General features: G+C 42.9%; 1 protein-coding gene and 1 long non-coding RNA gene across 4 annotated transcripts in view; one reads left to right on the top strand and one right to left on the bottom strand.

The window, feature by feature from the left end:
- Positions 1-20,481, bottom strand: part of AASS (aminoadipate-semialdehyde synthase) — an 88,837-nt gene that overhangs the window by 47,486 nt on the left and 20,870 nt on the right. The window lies entirely within an intron of this gene.
- Positions 15,934-20,481, top strand: part of LOC141165941 (uncharacterized) — a 70,169-nt gene continuing 65,621 nt past the window's right edge. Inside the window, exon 1 of the long non-coding RNA XR_012251225.1 lies at positions 15,934-16,010. This is a non-coding gene — a long non-coding RNA (uncharacterized lncRNA). The remainder of the gene's footprint in view (positions 16,011-20,481) is intronic.

Here is a 20,481-nt window from a genome sequence, read left to right as displayed (position 1 = left end):
TTTTAGTGAACTAAGAATTAAATAAAATGGTGTGTTTTATTTCAAATAAATTATTTTTTTCTGGGTGTAGTGTGTTTTTTCTTTTTAACACTTTGTAGGTTAGTAATGGGGGTGTCTTATAGACGCCCATCATTACTAACCTGGGCTTCATGGCAGCTGGCGCTGACATGAACCCCACCACTATTACCCCCTGCCACCGCACCAGGGCAGCGTGGAAGAGCGAGGCTAAGTGCCAGAATTGGCGCATCCTACGGATGCGCCATTTCTGGGGCGGCTGACGGCTGGTGTTTCTAGCCTGGGAGGGGGCCATTATTCATGGCACCCTTCCTGGGCTATTAATATCAGCCCCCAGCTGTCTGCCTAGCCTTTGCTAGCTATTAAAATAGGGGGGACCCCACGTCATTTTTTTGGGGGGGGTCCCCCATTTTAATAGCTAGTAAAGGCTAGGTATTCAGCTGGGGGCTGATATTAGTAGCCTGGGAAGCTCCGTGGGTTTTACCCCCTTCCCAGGCTTCAAACATCTGCCCCAGCCGTCTGCTTAACCTCCGCTAGAGACTAAAATTATGGGGGATCCCACGCCATTTTTTTTTTAAATAAATCCTTTATTTTAACACTAAATGACATTTGAGGAGTTAATAAAGATGCAGTCCCTAAATTATTATTTATTTTTTAATTAATTTTTCCCAAAACTTTTGACGTGGGCTTCGCCATATTTTTGTATGCCAGCCAGGTACAGCATCCAGCTTCTATGAACGCGCCATTTTCCGGGGCGGCTGCGGACTGCAATTTTCAGCGGGGGGGGGGGAGGGGGGCAGAAAGCTTGGGCCTCCCTGCGCTGCGGATTCCAGCCCCCAGCTGCCTAGTTGTACCTGGCTGGACACAAAAATAGGGAGAAGCTCCACGTTTTTTTTTTTTTTCATTATTTCATGAAATTCATGGAATAATTAAGAAAAAAAGGGCTTCCCTATATTGTTGTGTCCGGCTAGGTACAAATAGGCAGCTGGTGGTTGGGGGCAGCCCGTTCCTGCCTGCTGTACCTGGCTGGACACAAATATAGTGCAAAGCCCCACGTCAATTTTTTTTAATTATTTCAGGAAATTCATGAAATAATTAAAAAAAAAATTGACGTGGGGCTTCGCTCTATATTTGTGTCCAGCCAGGTACAGCAGGCAGGAACGGGCTGCCCCCAACCACCAGCTGCCTATTTGTACCTAGCCGGACACAACAATATAGGGAAGCCCTTTTTTTCTTAATTATTCCATGAATTTCATGAAATAATTAAAAAAAAAAAATGCGTGGGGCTTCGCCCTATTTTTGTGTCCAGCCAGGTACAACAAGGCAGCTGGGGGCTGGAATCCGCAGCGCAGGGAGGCCCAAGCTTTCTGGGCCCCACCCGCTGCAAATTGCAGTCCGCAGCCGCCCCGGAAAATGGCGCGTTCATAGAAGCGCCATCTTCTGGCGCTGTACCCAACTCATCCAGGGCCCTGGTGCGGTGGCTCACTGGGTAATAAAGGGGTTAAGGCCAGCTTGGCATTATCAGCTGGCCCTAAGCCCGAAATTCATGGGGTCACGCCAATATTAGACATGACCGCCATGAATTTCTAGTAAAGTATTTAAAAAAAACACAAACACCCAGAAAAAAGTCCTTTAATTGAAATAAAGACACAATTCTTTATTGTTCTAAATTAAACCATACTTACCGTCACGCCCATTCCAGCTGAAGCCAACGATCTCCTGCAATAAAAGTAAAATAATAAAGCAACATCATCCTTACCTTTCCATGGCTCCCACGACAGCTTCAGCTCTGCTTCATCGAGATGACAGGCTGGACCGCAGCAGAAAGTTGCCATCCAGCCTGTCATCCCGCAGACACTGAGAAGCGCAGGCATGCTTGCGCTCCTCAGTGTCAGGCTGTGACGGCATCCCGATAAGCCGAGTCTCTCACGCTCACCGCATGCGCAGGAGAATTTTCCCACGCTGTCAGTGACGTGCATGAGGTGAGCTGAGTTCATTGGACATGACCTCGGCTCATCTGGATGCCGTCACAGCCAGACACTGAGGAGCGCAAGCATGCCTGCGCTTCTCAGTGTCTGCGGGATGATAGGCTGGATGGCAGCGTTCTGCTGCGGTCCAGCCTGTCATCTCGATGTAGCAGAGCTGGAGCCGTCGTGGGAGCCATGGAAAGGTAAGGATGAGGTTGCTTTATTATTTTTCTTTTATTGCAGGAGATCGTTGGCTTCAGCTGGAATGGGCGTGATGGTAAGTATGGTTTAATTTAGAACAATAAAGAATTGTGTGTTTATTTCAATTAAAGGACTTTTTTCTGGGTGTTTGTGTTTTTTTTAAATACTTTACTAGAAATTCATGGTGGTCATGTCTAATATTGGCGTGACCCCATGAATTTCGGGCTTAGGGCCAGCTGATAATGCCAAGCTGGCCTTAACCCCTTTATTACCCAGTGAGCCACCGCACCAGGGCCCTGGATGAGTTGGGTACAGCGCCAGAAGATGGCGCTTCTATGAACGCGCCATTTTCCGGGGCGGCTGCGGACTGCAATTTGCAGCGGGTGGGGCCCAGAAAGCTTGGGCCTCCCTGCGCTGCAGATTCCAGCCCCCAGCTGCCTAGTTGTACCTGGCTGGACACAAAAATAGGGCGAAGCTCCACGTTTTTTTTTTTTTAATTCATGAAATTCATGGAATAATTAAGAAAAAAAGGGCTTCCCTATATTGTTGTGTCCAACCAGGTACAAATAGGCAGCTGGTGGTTGGGGGCAGCCCGTTCCTGCCTGCTGTACCTGACTGGACACAAATATAGGGCGAAGCCCCACATCAATTTTTTTTAATTATTTCATGAATTTCCTGAAATGATTTAAAAAAAATTGACGTGGGGCTTCGCACTATATTTGTGTCCAGCCAGGTACAGCAGGCAGGAACGGGCTGCCCCCAACCACCAGCTGCCTATTTGTACCTGGTTGGACACAACAATATAGGGAAGCCCTTTTTTTCTTAATTATTTCATGAATTTCATGAAATAATTAAAAAAAAAAAATACGTGGAGCTTCGCCCTATTTTTGTGTCCAGCCAGATACAACTATGCAGCTGGGGGCTGGAATCCGCAGCGCAGGGAGACCCAAGCTTTCTGGGCCACCCCCGCTGCAAATTGCAGTCCGCAGCCGCCCCAGAAAATGGCGCGTTCATTGAAGCGCCATCTTCTGGCGCTGTACCCAACTCATCCAGGGCCCTGGTGCGGTGGCTCACTGGGTAATAAAGGGGTTAAGGCCAGCTTGGTATTATCAGCTGGCCCTAAGCCCAAAATTCATGGGGTCACGCCAATATTAGACATGACCACCATGAATTTCTAGTAAAGTATTTAAAAAAACACAACACCCAGAAAAAAGTCCTTTAATTGAAATAAACACACAATTCTTTATTGTTCTAAATTAAACCATACTTACCATCACGCCCATTCCAGCTGAAGCCAACGATCTCCTGCAATAAAAGTAAAATAATAAAGCAACCTCATCCTTACCTTTCCATGGCTCCCACGACAGCTTCAGCTCTGCTACATCGAGATGACAGGCTGGACCGCAGCAGAACGCTGCCATCCATCCTGTCATCCCGCAGACACTGAGAAGCACAGGCATGCTTGTGCTCCTCAATGTCTGGCTGTGACGGCATAAAGATGAGCCGAGGTCATGTCCAATGAACTCAGCTCACCTCATGTACGTCACTGACAGCGTGGGAAAATTCTCCTGCACTCAGCACTTCAGCGTGAGAATTTTCCCACACTGTCAGTGACGTGCATGAGGTGAGCTGAGTTCATTGGACATGACCTCACCTCATGTATGTCACTGACAGCGTGGGAGAATTCTCACGCTGAAGCGCTGAGTGCAGGAGAACTTTCCCACGCTGTCAGTGACGTGCATGAGGTGAGCTGAGTTCATTGGACATGAACTCGGCTCATCTGGATGACGTCACAGAGAGACACTGAGGAGCGCAAGCATGCCTGCGCTTCTCAGTGTCTGCGGGATGACAGGCTGGATGGCAGCTTTCTGCTGCGGTCCATCCTGTCATCTCGATGTAGCAGAGCTGGAGCTGTCCTGGGAACCATCGAAAGGTAAGGATGAGGTTGCTTTATTATTTTTCTTTTATTGCAGGAGATCGTTGGCTTCAGCTGGAATGGGCGTGATGGTAAGTATGGTTTAATTTAGAACAATAAAGAATTGTGTCTTTATTTCAATTAAAGGACTTTATTCTGGGTGTTTGTGTTTTCTTTTAACTTTGACTATGGGGTTAGTAATGGGGGTGTCTTATAGACGCCTCTCCATTACTAACCTGGGCTTGATGTCAGCTGGCATTATAAACTGACATCAACCCCAACCCTATTACCCCCTGCCACCGCACCAGGGCAGCGTGGAAGAGCGAGGCTAAGTGCCAGAATTGGCGCATCCTATGGATGCGCCATTTCTGGGGCGGCTGACGGCTGGTGTTTCTAGCCTGGGAGGGGGCCAATATTCATGGCACCCTTCCTGGGCTATTAATATCAGCCCCCAGCTGTCTGCCTAGCCTGTGCTAGCTATTAAATTAGGGGGGACCCCACGTTATTTTTTTGGGGGGGTTCCCCCATTTTAATAGCTAGTAAAGGCTAGGTATTCAGCTGGGGGCTGATATTAGTAGCCTGGGAAGCTCCGTGGGTATTACCCCCTTCCCAGGCTTCAAACATTTGCCCCAGCTGTCTGCTTAACCTCCGCTAGAGCCTAAAATTAAGGGGAACCCCACGCCAATTTTTTTTTTAAATAAATCCTTTATTTTAACACTAAATGACAAGTACAGTAATCAACACTGTCACTGTACTTCATATATATGTGACTGACATGTTTCTATCTATCTAATCTATGTGTGATTCTCTATTCTTTCTGTTCTAAATTGTCGGGTACCGCTGCTGAATTGCCGGCCGGCTTTCTTAAAGAGACGGTGCATGAAAACACTATTATTTTTTTAAATAAATCCTTTACACTAAATGACAAGTACAGTAAGCAACACTGTCACTGTACTTCATATATATGTGACTGACATGTTTCTATCTATCTAATCTATGTGTGAAGCTCTATTCTTTCTGTTATAAATTGTCGGGTACCGCTGCTGAATTGCCGGCCGGCTTTTTTAAAGAGACGGTGCACGAAAACACTAATATTTTTTTTAATAAATCCTTTACACTAAATGACAAGTACAGTAAGCAACACTGTCACTGTACTTCATATATATGTGACTGACATGTTTCTATCTATCTAATCTATGTGTGATGCTCTATTCTTTCTGTTGTAAATTGTCGGGTACCGGTGTATGCCGCTGATGAATTGCCGGCTTTTCATGTCATTCTACATTATTCTTAGTTGTTTTACTTCATGTAGAATTAACCTACAAGGAAAGAAAGGGTTTATTTTCATTCCGATATTTGTGTCCCATTGACTTGCATTGGTTTCCGGTATCGGAATCGGCGATATCCGATACTTTTTGGGTATCGGCCCGATCCAATCCGATACGATATTTCCTGATATCGGAAGGTATCGCTCAACACTAGTCACTACTGGTCACGGAAAGTGAAGGAAGCGTCAGAGAACCTCCAGAAGCAGACAAGTGGAGGCAAGTGACCAAAAGAAGCAAGAAGACCATGGAGACACCACCAACCACACAACTGAGAAACAGATTCCAAGGACTTGTGGAGGATGAAGATGGCACACCTAAGGATGAGGAACTACCAGCAAGCAAAAAAGAAAAGAGCACCCAGAAACACCCAGAAGCAACAAGAAAAAGGACAGCCAAGAAGGGAAGAAGAGTGGTGGTGGTGGGAGACTCACTACTGAGAGGAACAGAAGCAGCTATCTGCAGACCGGACATAACCGCAAGAGAAGTATGCTGCCTCCCAGGGGCAAAGATCAAGGATGTTACCGATAGGATACCGAAGCTCATCAGTTCCAAGGATGTCCACCCATTTCTTCTGATACATGTTGGCACCAATGACACGGCAAAGAAGGACCTACCGACAATCTGCAAGGACTTTGAAGCATTGGGGAAGAAAGTAAAAGAACTGGATGCGCAGGTAGTTTTTTCTTCTATCCTTCCAGTAGACGGGCATGGCGTCAGGAGATGGAACAGGATCCTTGATGTGAACAACTGGCTGAGACGATGGTGCAGACAACAAGGATTTGGATTCCTGGACCACGGTGTGAATTACCTCTATGACGGACTCCTTGCCAGAGACGGACTACACCTCAACAAACCCGGGAAACACACATTCGCCAGGAGACTCGCAACACTCATCAGGAGGGCGTTAAACTAGAAGAAGAGGGGATGGGAAGAAAAATGCCGGACACGAACATGCAACCAGAGAACATACTAATGAAAGATATGAAGTGCGACAAAGAAGGTCCAAGACAAGATACTTGGAAGGGAGGTAAGAAAATTTCTAATACAATCCACAGGGAGAAGATTGGAACAAAACAAAATCGTGTAAACTGCATGCTAGCAAATGCCAGGAGCCTGACAAACAAGATGGATGAACTGGAAGCAGAAATATCTACAGGTAGCTATGACATAGTGAGAATAACCGAGACATGGTTAGATGAAAGCTATGACTGGGCAGTTAACTTACAGGGTTACAGTCTGTTTAGAAGGGATCGAAGAAGTCGGAAAGGGGGTGGAGTCTGTCTATATGTAAAGACGTGTCTAAAGCCTATAATACGGGAGGATGTATGGGAGGGAAATGAGGAGGTCGAGTCCTTATGGGTGGAGATACATGGGGCAAAAAACAATAATAAAATTATCATAGGAGTCTGTTATAAACCACCAAATATAGCAGAAGCCACGGAAAGTCTATTAATGAGACAAATAGACGAAGTAGCAAAAAAAAAACGAGGTGATTATTATGGGGGACTTCAACTACCCCGATATAGACTGGGAAACCGAAAGCTGTAGATCTCAGAAAGGAAACAGGTTTCTGTCAATTATCAAAGACAATTATTTGTCACAACTTGTGCAGGAACCAACTAGAGGGACGGCCCTTTTAGACTTCATATTAACTAACAGGCCAGACAGAATAACTGAGGTGCAGGTCGGGGGGCACCTGGGAAATAGTGACCACAACATTATACAATTCCACATGTGCTTCAGTAGGGTGCCCAGCAAGGGAGTCACAAAAACACTGAACTTCAGGAGGGCAAAGTTTGATCAGCTAAGAGATACCCTTCACCTTATAGACTGGGATAGTATCTTCAGTAATAGGAGCACTTATAGAAAATGGGAAATTTTCAAAACAGTCCTACATAGTCACTGTAGAAGGTACATACCTTATGGGAATAAAAGGGCTAGGAATAGGAGGAAGCCAATGTGGCTAAATAAGGAAGTCAAGAGGGCAATGAAAAACAAAAAAAGGGCTTTCGGTAAACTTAAACAAGAAGGCAGCGAGGAAGCGCTAATATCTTATAGGGAAAAAAACAAAATCTGTAAGAAACAAATAAGAATAGCAAAAGAGGAGACAGAGAGACTAATTGCCAAGGAAAGTAAAAAGAATCCCAAACTGTTCTTTAACTATATAAACAGTAAAAGGATTAAAACTGATGGAGTTGGCCCATTGAAAAATAACCTGGGTAAAATCATAGAGGGCGATGAGGGTAAAGCAAACCTACTCAATAGCTTCTTCTCCACTGTTTTCACAAAAGAAAACAATTTATTGGAGGAAATGCAAAGTGATAAAGTAAACCCTCCGCTAAATATCACCCACCTAACCCAGGAGGAAGTTCAGAAACGCCTAAATAATATCAAAATAGACAAGTCACCAGGCCCAGATGGCATACACCCCCGGGTACTAAAAGAATTAAGTAATGTGATAGACAGACCGCTGTATCTTATATTCAAGCACTCTTTATGGACAGGGACTGTCCCACTAGACTGGCGCCAAGCAAATGTGGTACCAATATTCAAAAAGGGGTCTAAAAGTGACCCTGGGAACTATAGACCAGTCAGCTTAACGTCTGTTGTGGGTAAATTGTTTGAAGGATTTCTTAGAGATGCTATTGTAGAATATCTTAATGATAATAACTGTCTAACTCCATATCAACATGGATTCATGAGGGATCGCTCCTGCCAAACAAACCTGATCGCCTTCTACGAGGAGGTGAGCTCACAGCTGGACCAGGGAGAGTCAGTGGATGTTGTATACCTTGACTTCTCCAAAGCGTTTGATACCGTGCCACACAAAAGGTTGGTTTATAAAATGAGAATGCTTGGTCTGGGGGATAATGTGTGCAAGTGGGTAAATAGCTGGCTGAGTGATAGAAAGCAGAGGGTGGTTATCAATGGAGTAAGCTCAGGGTGTGTCAGGGTTACTAGCGGGGTGCCTCAAGGGTCTGTCTTGGGCCCTATATTATTTAATATATTTATTAATGATCTAGTGGAAGGGTTGCATAGTAAAATAGCAATATTTGCAGATGATACTAAACTTTGTAAAGTAGTTAATACAGATGAGGATAGGGCACAGCTACAGGAGGATTTAGATAAATTGGGGAGTTGGGCCAAAAAATGGCAAATGGGGTTCAATGCCGATAAATGTAAGGTCATGCACATGGGAAAGAAAAACAGCAGTCACCCATACATATTAAATGGGAAACCGTTGGGGAAATCTGACATGGAGAAGGACCTGGGCGTCTTGGTTAACAGCAAATTAAATTGGAGTGCCCAGTGTCAGGCAGCAGCTGCGAAGGCAAATAGAGTCATGGCATGCATCAGAAGAGGAATAGGGGCATATGATGAGAACATTGTTCTTCCTCTGTATAAAGCGCTGGTAAGGCCGCACTTAGAATATTGTGCACAGTTCTGGGCTCCGGTGCTCAGGAAAGACATATTGGAGCTAGAGAGGGTACAAAGGAGGGCGACTAAGGTAATAAAGGGAATGGAGGGACTAGAATACCCAGAGAGGTTGTCAAAATTAGGCCTATTTACGTTGGAAAAGAGAAGGCTTAGGGGAGACCTCATAAACATGTATAAATACATCAGGGGGCAGTACAGAGATCTCTCCCATGACCTGTTTATACCAAGGATGGTGACAAAGACGAGGGGGCACACTATGCGTCTGGAGGAAAGAAGGTTCCTGCACCAGCATAGAAGGGGATTCTTTACGGTCAGAGCCGTGAGACTCTGGAACTCTCTGGGAGAGGAAGTGGTGATGTCCAACTCACTTAATGAGTTCAAGAGAGGCTTGGACGCCTTTCTTGAGAACAATAAAATTACATCTTATGCTTAGTGATAGTTAATTAATCCAGGGATTTAATCTGACTGCCAGATTGGTGTAGGGAAGTGAATTTTTCCTCAATGAAGTAAATTGGCCTATACCGCATGGTTTTTTGTTGCCTTCCCCTGGATCAACGCTGCGGAATAACTGCAGTGCACAAGAAATAGGCTGAACTGGATGGACGCTTGTCTTTTTTCGGCCTTATAAACTATGTAACTATGTAACTAGTCAGGGACTTGTACCTTACTTAACATTCTGCAGAACTTTTAGGCTCTAGACTAAAGGAAAAGAACCTGCTAGCTCCTGGTACCAGTTTTTCATGGTACAGAAGCAGAGAAAAGGAATTCCTTCCATACTTTTCTCAAAACGGTGTGCTCTAGTGTATTAAAGTGATGTTCCTGGGCTGACGGAAACATTTAACATTGAGAACAATGTGAGAAAGTGAAGACTCTATGGATTCATCCAAAAAAAAAGTCTGAAGGCTGTGCTACTGCACAATGGCAGAATGTATGCTTCAGAGCATGAAGGGCATTCTGTGCACTTGAAGGAAAGTTATGAGAATTTAGAGACTTAATCCTCGTAGTTGAGTTTCTTGAGAATAAAGGATGGTCAATATGTGGTGATCTGGAAGTTATCTCTTTGCTCCTTGGGCAGCAAGGAGGATATATGAAGTATGCTTTTTGTGTGAATGGGACAGCCAAGATAGGACTCATCACTGGAGCCAAAAAGTTGGCCAACGAGCACATCAAGAACATAGTTGCAGAAAGTTTAGTTGATCCCACAAAGTTCTCCTGCCACCATTCCACATTAAGGTTGGACTGATGAAGCAGTTTCTGAAAGCTCTATTGAAAGAAGGAGGGTTGGCACCACATAGTGATCCATACAGTATAATGGCCTCACATAGTGCTCCATACAGTATAATATGCCCACAAAGTGCTTCATACAGTGTAAAAGGCCCCACATTTAAATTAAATAAAATAATACTCATCTCAGCCCATTCCCCCGCTGCTGGAATTTTTTTCATTGGCTGATGCCTTTTGATTAATTACTGTGATAGACCCTATCACAGTGATGAAAAGCCCCCTTAATGGTAAATATGGAAGCACTTGGGCTGCGCCTCTCTCTTCTCTCCTTGTAGTTGTTCTGGGAGAGAAGAGAGAAATGCTACGTCTAAGTGCTTTTGTGTCAGAGAAAAAAAAAAAAAAAAGTATTTCTTTCTATATAAAAAGACACCTGCATGTTTTTCTCAATATCTCACATGAAATCAGAATAAACCTTTCCCGTTTTAGGTCAATTAAGTTTACATACATTTCATTAGTATTTCATACCATTGCCCTTAAACTGAATGACTTGGGTCAAACATTTGGGATATCCTTGCACAAGCTTCTCACAATAGTTGGTTGAACTTTAGACTCATTCCTCCTGACAAACTGGTGTAACTGATCCAGGTTTGTAGGTCACATTGCTCGCAGCTGCCTTTTCAGCTTTGCCCATAAATTTTCAATAGGATTGAGATGAGGGCTTTGTGATGGCCACTCCAAAACATTGACTTTGTTATCATGAAGCCACTTTATTACCATTTTGGCAGTATGCTTCAGGTCATTTTCCATTTGGAACACCCATTTCCGCCTAAGCTTTAACTTCCTGGCTGATGTCTTGAGATGTTGATTCAATATTTCCAAATCTTGAATCTTTTTTTCTCATGATGCCATCTATTTTGTGAAGTGCACCAGTCCCTCCTGCAGCAAAACAACCCCACAACATGATGCTGCCACACCCGTGTTTCACAGTTGGGATGGTGTTTTAGGCACCCAAGCTTCTCCCTTTTTCCTCCAAACGTAACGATGGTCATTATGCCCAAACAGTTAAATTTTAGTTTCATCAGACCACAGGACATGTCTCCAAAAATTAAGGTCTTTGTTTCGGTGTGCATTTGCAAACATTAATCTGGCTTTATGTTTCTTTTGGAGTAATGACTTCTTCTTGGCAGAGTGGCCTTTCAGCCCATGTTGATATAGTACTCGTTTCACTGTGGATATTGACACAATCTTACCAGCTTCTGCCATCATCTTCACAAGGTCTTTAGCTTTTGCCCTTGGGTTGATATGCACATGTCGGACCAAAACACGTTCATCTCTGGAACACAGAACCCTTCTCCTTCCTGAGCGATACGATGGCTGGACATTCCCATCTTGTTTGTACTTGCGTATAATTGTTTGTACAGATGAACGAGGCACCTTCAGGTATCTTGAAATTGCACGAAAGGTAGAGCCAGACTTGTGCAAGTCCACAATTCTCTTCCTGATATCTTGGCTGATTTCTTTAGACTTTCCCATAATGCTACACAAAGAAGCAGTGTGTTTCAGGTGTGCCTGTAGTTAAGTCAGACGTTGCCAAAAAAACAGAAGCTTCCAAACACAAGACATCATATGGGCATTCCAGAATTGTTTAAAAGGCATAGTAATCTTAGTGTATGTAAACTTTTGACTTTGCAGTAAGTAGTAAAACTACCTTAAAACATTCTCTCTCTCTCTCGTTATTCTGGCATTTGGCAAATATTAAAAAATATGGTAATCCTTAATTGATCTAAAACGGGAAAGGTTCATTCTGATTTCATGGCAGGTATTGATAAAAACATGCATACAATGAAGGAAAAAGGTATTTGATCCCTTGCTGGCTTTGTAAGTTTGCCCACTGACAAAGACATGAACAGTCTATAACTTAAGTAAGGCTAGGCTAATTTTAACATTGAGAGATAGAACATCCACAAAAAAAAAAAAAAAAAAGAAAATCACATTGTATAAATTAGATACATTTTTTAGCATTTTGCAGTGAGAAATAAGTATTTGATCCCTCTGGCAAACAACACTTAATACTTGGTGGCAAAACCCTTGTTCACAAGCACAGCAGTCAGACGTTTTTTGTAGTTGATGATGAGGGTTGCGCACATGTCAGGAGGAATTTTGGTCCACTCCTCTTTGCAGATCATCTCTAAATCATTAAGATTTTGAGGCTGTCGCTTGGCAACTCGGAGCTTCAACTCCCTCCATAAGTTTTCTATGGGATAAAGGTCTGGAGACTGGCTAGGCCTTCTTTTTGAGCCACTCCTTTGTTGCCTTGGCAGTATGTTTTGAGTCATTATTGAAAAAATGAGGGGTCGCTCACTGTTTTTATTAATAAAGGGTGCTCTGAAGTAATATATTCCAAAAGCAATCAAAAAGAGAAACTTTGGCACTCCAATATGGATGCAAGAAATGTTTTAATTTAGAAGAACCCCATACGTGATGAGCAGGCCTGCTCATCACGTATGGGGTTCTTCTAAATTAAAACATTTCTTGCATCCATATTGGAGTGCCAAAGTCTCTCTTTTTGATTGTTTTGAGTCATTGTCTTGCTGGAAGACCCAGCCACGACCCATCTTCAATGCTCTTACTGAGGGAAGGAGGTTGTTGGCCAAAATCTCACGATACATGACTCCATCCATCTTCCCTTCAGTACGGTGCAGTAGTCATGTCCCCTTTGCAGAAAAGCACCCCCAAAAGTATAATGTTTCCCCCACCATGCTTCATGGTTGGGACGATGTTCTTAGGATTGTACTCATCTTTCTTCCTCCAAACACGGCGAGTTGAGTTCATGCCAAACAGCTCAATTTTTGTCTCATCTGACCACAGCACCTTCTCCCAATAACTCACAGAATCATCCAGGTGTTCATTGGCAAACTTCAGACGGGCCTGCACATGTGCCTTCTTGAGCAGGGGGACCATGCGGGCACGGCAGGATTTTAAACCTTTACAAGGGGTAATGTGTTACCAATGGTTTCTTGGTGACTGTGGTCCCAGCTGCCTTGAGATCATTAACACGTCCCCCCCCCCCCCCCCCCATGTAGTTTTAGGCTGTTCTCTCACCTTCCTCATGACCATGGATACCCCACAAGGTGAGATTTTGCATGGTGCCCCAGATTGACAGTCATTTTGTATTTCTCTCATTTTCTTACTATTGCACCAACAGTTGTCTCCTTCTCACCCAGAGTCTTACTTATGGTTCTGTAGCCCACTCCAGCTTTGTGCAGGTCTATGATGTTGTGTGTGCAATATATTATATATATATATATATATATATATATATATATATATATATATATATATATATATATATATATATATATATATATATATATATATATATATACACATACATATATACACACACACATATATACACACACACATACATACATACATACATACACATATATAGTACAGACCAAAAGTTTGGACACCTCATTTAAAGATTTTTCTGTATTTTCATGACTATGAAAATTGTACATTCACACTGAAGGCATCAAAACTATGAATTAACACATGTGGAATTATATACTTAAAAAAGTGTGAAACAACTGAAAATATGTCTTATATTCTAGGTTCTTCAAAGTAGCCACCTTTTGCTTTGATGACTGCTTTGCACACTCTTGGCATTCTCTTGATGAGCTTCAAGAGGTAGTCACCGGAAATGGTCTTCCTACAATCTTGAAGGAGTTCTCAGAGATGCTTAGCACTTGTTGGCCCTTTAGCCTTCACTCTGTCCAGCTCACCCCAAACCATCTCGATTGGGTTCAGCTCTGGTGATTGTGGAGGCCAGGTCATCTGGCGTAGAACCCCATCACTCTCCTCCTTGGTCAAATAGCCCTTACACAGCCTGGAGGTGTGTTTGGGGTCATTGTCCTGTTGAAAAATAAATGATGGTCCAACTAAACGCAAACCGGATGCAATAGCATGCCGCTGCAAGATGCTGTGGTAGCCATGCTGGGTCAGTATGCCTTCAATTTTGAATAAATCCCCAACAGTGTCACCAGCAAAGCACCCCCACACCATCACACCTCCTCCTCCATGCTTCACGGTGGGAACCAGGCATGTAGAGTCCATCCGTTCACCTTTTCTGTGTCGAACAAAGACACAGTGGTTGGAACCAAAAGGTCTCAAATTTAGACTCATCAGACCAAAGCACAGATTTCCACTGGTCTAATGTCCATTCCTTGTGTTCTTTAGCCCAAACAAGTCTCTTCTGCTTGTTGCCTGTCCTTAGCAGTGGTTTCCTAGCAGCTATTTTACCATGAAGGCCTGCTGCACAAAGTCTCCTCTTAACAGTTGTTGAAGAGATGTGTCTGCTGCTAGAACTCTGTGTGGCATTGACCTGGTCTCTAATCTGAGCTGCTGTTAACCTGCGATTTCTGAGGCTGGTGACTCGGATAAACTTATCCTCAGAAGCAGAGGTGACTCTTGGTCTTCCTTTCCTGGGGCGGTCCTCATGTGAGCCAGTTTCTTTGTAGTGCTTGATGGTTTTTGCAACTGCACTTGGGGACACTTTCAAAGTTTGCCCAATTTTTCGGACTGACTGACCTTCTTTTCTTAAAGTAATGATGGCCACTCGTTTTTCTTTACTTAGAATTTGTATTATGGCAAGAAAAAAGCAGCTAACAGTCTATTCAGTAGGACTATCAGCTGTGTATCCACCAGACTTCTGCACAACACAACTGATGGTCCTAACCCCATTTATAAGGCAAGAATTCCCACTTATTAAACCTGACAGGGCACACCTGTGAAGTGAAAACCATTTCCGGTGACTACCTCTTGAAGCTCATCAAGAGAATGCCAAGAGTGTGCAAAGCAGTCATCAAAGCAAAAGGTGGCTACTTTGAAGAACCTAGAATATAAGACATATTTTCAGTTGTTTCGCACTTTTTTGTTAAGTATATAATTACACGTGTTAATTCATAGTTTTGATGCCTTCAGTGTGAATGTACAATTTTCATAGTCATGAAAATACAGAAAAATCTTAAAATGAGAAGGTGTGTCCAAACTTTTGGTCTGTACTAATTATATATATATATTGAATTTAATATAGCAGGCATCACCTGAGGAGTATGTTCAGACTTGACAGTATATGAAATTTGGAGTATTATGTATACCTATTGTATTTTAATATATTTATATGGATTTTTCTGGTTTCTTGCAGATTGATCACTCTCACATTGGTGGTTTGTGGAGGCGACTCGACCTGCAGCAACATGCGTATAAAGAGAGATTTCCTCTGAAAATGTATTTTTTTCTTAAAAAATTGCTATATATATATATATATACACACACACACACACACACACTATAAAATAGTATTCCTATTTGTGGAGGGAATTGGATTGTAATGTATTCCCAATTAAACACCTGAGATTGGGGAGGAGGTGGGGACCTGTTGAAGGTTCCTCCTCTGACCCAATAATCTCACTCCATGGATGAACCTAGGAATAGGGAATTCCATGGAAGGGTGTTTGGGTTATGTAATATATTATCCCTCAGTTCATTTATGGACACAGGAATTACTATTGAATATTTGTTATTGTAATACAAATTATTAACAAGATACTATCCCTGATAGTGAGACATGGTGTGTTTTATTATAAATGGGGGATAACAATAGTGATTAGAGCATATATGGTGTTTAAATTTGAGGAGAAACGTTTGATGGGGCTTGCCAACTTTAAAGATGGATACTGTAACATTAGAGATGCACTGAGCATGTCTGATGACATCTTGAAGTGGGCAGACCAGGCTTGTCCCGATCATGTGATGAGATAATGGGGATTTCCTGGGAGACATGCCCAGTTGAGATTTTGAGACACCGAGGACAACGTGGAGGAAATAGGAAATGTGGTTTTGCATGATTGCTGCAGGGTGAGTCGCTGCCTCAAATATATTATGATTTATAATGTACACCTGGCACTGATAGATACCAATTTCAAGCACTTATCACTTTATGAGAGTTATGGATACTGTAATTGATAATATATTTGTAAAAGATTTTTTTACTATGTATGTAACTGGATGATATTTTGAGATATGCACTATTGCACTTTTTTATATAATCATGTTTTTGTATGAATTGATTATAATTATGGCATCACTGTTTGTAACTATATATATTGCACTATATGCACTTGAACTCTGCTTGAGAAAGGTTCTGTGAACAGAAACGTCGCCTTTGGGCTCATTAAAGTCCATTTTTTTTCAAAAATTTCTTGGAGTGCTGCCTCTTTATATTTTTTCTCATAATATTATATACACACACACACACACATATACACAACTTCACTGGATCCGACAGCACGATGGTAGTGGGGTCGCTCGTCACTGCTAAAGCTTTAGAGGCAGGACCAAGTTGCACAGTTCCCTCTTCACTGTGTTATCTCAACTCCTTTTCCCTGCAAATTCTCTTTTTTTTTTTTTTTTTTTTTAGTAGCCCCTGGTATAAAAGTTGATGTAACTAATTTTAACTTGTTTGATATTTTTCAAAATTTTCATTACCCCAGAAATCCTACAATTGATTGCTCACCAAACTATTTTATATGCCCATCAATACATTTCCTAAACACCCACACATGGATGGATGGATGGATGGATCTATCTATGATATTACCCTGAACATGGGTTTAGTAAAAAAAAAAAAAAAAAAACACATACACTCTGCTCCTACTGGGCAACAAAATGTGACCAGCTGTCATGACCCAAGCCAGTTATGAAGATATCTCATTAGAGCTTTGTTTTAGTGATAATTCCCAAGCAACACCTCCACCCACCCCAAGAACTGACCCAACTACGCAAATAGAGACCCCTCATTTCCCTCCTGAAAGATTTATTTTATGTATATTTTACATTTATATTTATTTTTATATTTGTATTATATGTATATCCCTGAGCAAAACGCTGCAGTTGATGAGTCCTTGATTAGTTTCAAGTGCCGTCTGTCATTCCGCCAATTTACCCCTCCAAGGGAGCCAAATATGGTGTCAAGCTCTACAAAATGTGTGAGAGCACAACAGCCTACACATCCACCTTTATAATTTAAGTAGATAGGGACCAACCAACTGCCCCATGACAATTGGTATCCTGGGTAAAATTGTCTGGGAGCTAATGACACCATTTTTACATCAAGGGTACAACACGTACACAGACAACTACTACACGAGCATCCCCTATACAAATCCCTCCACGTTGCAAATACAGGTGCCTGTGGAACAGTAAAAAAAAAATATATATATTATATATATATTATATATATATATATATATATATATATATATATATTAGTTATATGAAAAAGTTTGGGCACCCCTATTAATCTTAAGCTTAATGTTTTATAAAAATTGGTGTTTTTGCAACAGCTATTTCAGTTTGATATATGTAATAACTGTTGGACACAGTAATGTTTCTGCCTTGAAATGAGGTTTATTGTACTAACAGAAAATGTGCAATCTGCATTCAAACAAAATTTGACAGGTGCATAAGTATGGGCACCCTTATCATTTTCTTGTTTTAAATACTCCTACCTACTTTTTACTGACTTACTAAAGCACTTTTTTTGGTTTTGTAACCTCATTGAGCTTTGAACTTCATAGCCAGGTGTATGCAAGCATGAGAAAAGCTACTTAAAGTGGCCACTTGCAAGTTGTTCTCCTGTTTGAATCTCCTCTGAAGAGTGGCATCATGGGCTCCGCAAAATAACTGTCAAATGATCTGAAAACAAAGATTATTCAACATAGTTGTTCAGGGAAAGGATACAAAAAGCTGTCTCAGAGATTTAACCTGTCAGTTTCCACTGTGAGGAACATAGTAAGGAAATGGAAGAACACAGGGACAGTTCTTGTTAAGGCCAGAAGTGGCAGGCCAAGAAAAACATCAGAAAGGCAGAGAAGAAGAATGGTGAGATCAGTCAAGGACAATCCTCAGACCACCTCCAGAGAGCTGCAGCATCAACTTGCTGCAGATGGTGTCACTGTGCATCGGTCAACTATACAACGCACTTTGCACAAGGAGAAGCTGTATGGGAGAGTGATGCGAAAGAAGCCGTTTCTGCAAGCACGCCACAAACCGAGTCGGCTGAGGTATGCAAAAACACATTTGGAGAAGCCAATTTGTTTTTGGAAGAAGGTCCTGTGGACTGATGAAACCAAGATTGAGTTGTTTGGTCATACAAAAAGGTGTTATGCAAAAAAACACAGCATTCCAAGAAAAACACTTGCTACCCACAGTAAAATTTGGTGGAGGTTCCATCATGCTTTGGGGCTGTGTGGCCAATGCCGGCACCGGGAATCTTGTTAAAGTTGAGGGACGCATGGATTCCACTCAGTATCAGCAGATTCTTGACAATAATGTTCAAGATTCAGTGACAAAGTTGAAGTTACGCAGGGGATGGATCTTTCAGCAAGACAATGATCCAAAACACCGCTCCAAATCTACTCAGGCATTCATGCAGAGGAACAATTACAATGTTCTGGAATGGCCATCCCAGTCCCCAGACCTGAATATCATTGAACATCTGTGGGATCATTTGAAGAGGGCTGTCCATGCTCGGTGACCATCAAACTTAACTGGAATTGTTTTGTAAAGAGGAATGGTCAAAAATACCTTCATCCAGGATCCAGGAAATCATTAAAAGCTACAGGAAGCGACTAGAGGCTGTTATTTTTGCAAAAGGAGGATCTACTAAATATTAATGTCACTTTTCTGGTGAGGTGCCCATACTTATGCACCTGTCAAATTTTGTTTGAATGCAGATTGCACATTTTCTGTTAGTACAATAAACCTCATTTCAAGGCAGAAACATTACTGTGTCCAACAGTTATTACATATATCAAACTGAAATAGCTGTTGCCAAAACACCAATTTTTATAAAACATTAAGCTTAAGATTAATAGGGGTGCCCAAACTTTTTCATATAACTGTATGTCTGGCTGCCCCCATAACTGGACAATCTGATGGAAGACCTCCGGGATCAACCCCCACTCCCCCTGTCTTAGGGTATGGCGGCTTAGAAAATCTGCTTTCACGTTTTCTACCCCCTTTATATGAAGGGCGCTGAGGGATAGGAGGTTTCGCTCTGCTAGACCAAGGATCCTGTCTGCCACCACCATCAGAGGGCGTGACCTTGTCCCTCCCTGGTGATTCACATAGGCTACTGCTGTCCGGTTGTCGGACCTGACCTGGACATGGTGATTTTGGATGTGAGGGAGGAAGCCCCTGAGGGATCTTTCTACTGCCCAAACCTCCTTTAAGTTTGAGGATGCTCCCCTCTCGTGGTAAGCCCAGTGACCCTGTATTGAGAGTTCTGCCAGATGACCCCCCCATCCGGAACTGCTTGCGTCGGTCGTAATTACCCGATCTACTGGTCTGGACCATTGAACGCCTGCGGTCAGATTTCCCCTGACTGTCCACCACAAAAGGGAATGTACCACTTCTGGGGAGAGAGAGAGCCTGCCTTCTAAATGCCCGTTGCAGGACCTCTGTGCTGACAGGACCTCCCACTGAAGCCGCCTCATATGCCCCTGGGCCCACATAACTGCTGGGAGACAGGCCGTCATAGAACCCAGGAGGGACATTGCCTCTCTCAGAGACATCTCCGGAGCTTGAATGGCCTTCGAGACTAATGCAGTCAACCTGCAGATTTTGTCCTCTGGGAGGAAGCAGGTTTGGCGACGAGAGTCTAGGATTAGACCCAGAAAGGTCTGAGTCCTGGAGGGGGTTAGTCTTGATTTTTGGAAATTTACTAACCACCCCAGCTGATGCAACACTTCCGTGACCACTAGGAGCTGACTGGAGCAGTGGGCTTCTGTTTTCCCTATTATCAAGAAGTCGTCTAAATATGGCACGATCACTACATTCTTGATCCGTAGGAAGGCTGTCACTTCTGCTATTAGTTTCGTAAATATTCTCGGGGCAATGGAGAGGCCAAAGGGTAGGGCAGCAAACTGAAAATGCCTCAGCTTCCCCTGAATAAACAGGGCTACTCTCAGATACTTCGGATACTCCGGATGGATTGGGACGTGATAATATGCGTCCTTCAAGTCTATTACAGCCATAAAGCAGTTGCGATGTAAGAGCTTCACTGCCGAGCTTACTGACTCCATCTTGAAAGTCTGGTTTTCTACTACTTGGTTCAGACTCCTGAGGTTGATGATGGTCCTTAAGGACCCGTTTGTTTTTTTTATCATGAATAGTGGGGACTAGAACCCCCTCCCTCTCTGTGTTGCTGGTACTTAGAGTTAGTAGGAAAGCAGGTCCTTCTCGAACACTTCTGTTTCCAGGGCTAATTGTTCTTCCTGGACCTTTCGTAGGGGGGTAACCACAAAGGTCCGCCAGGGGGTCTGGC

The sequence above is a fragment of the Phyllobates terribilis genome, unplaced genomic scaffold (genome assembly GCF_046119375.1).
Source record: "Phyllobates terribilis strain yellow unplaced genomic scaffold, ASM4611937v1 Scaffold_11__3_contigs__length_659146591, whole genome shotgun sequence".
Classification (NCBI taxonomy): Eukaryota; Metazoa; Chordata; class Amphibia; order Anura; family Dendrobatidae; genus Phyllobates; species Phyllobates terribilis.
Note: the sequence above shows the minus strand (reverse complement) of the source record. Positions and strands in the feature narration are given on the sequence as shown.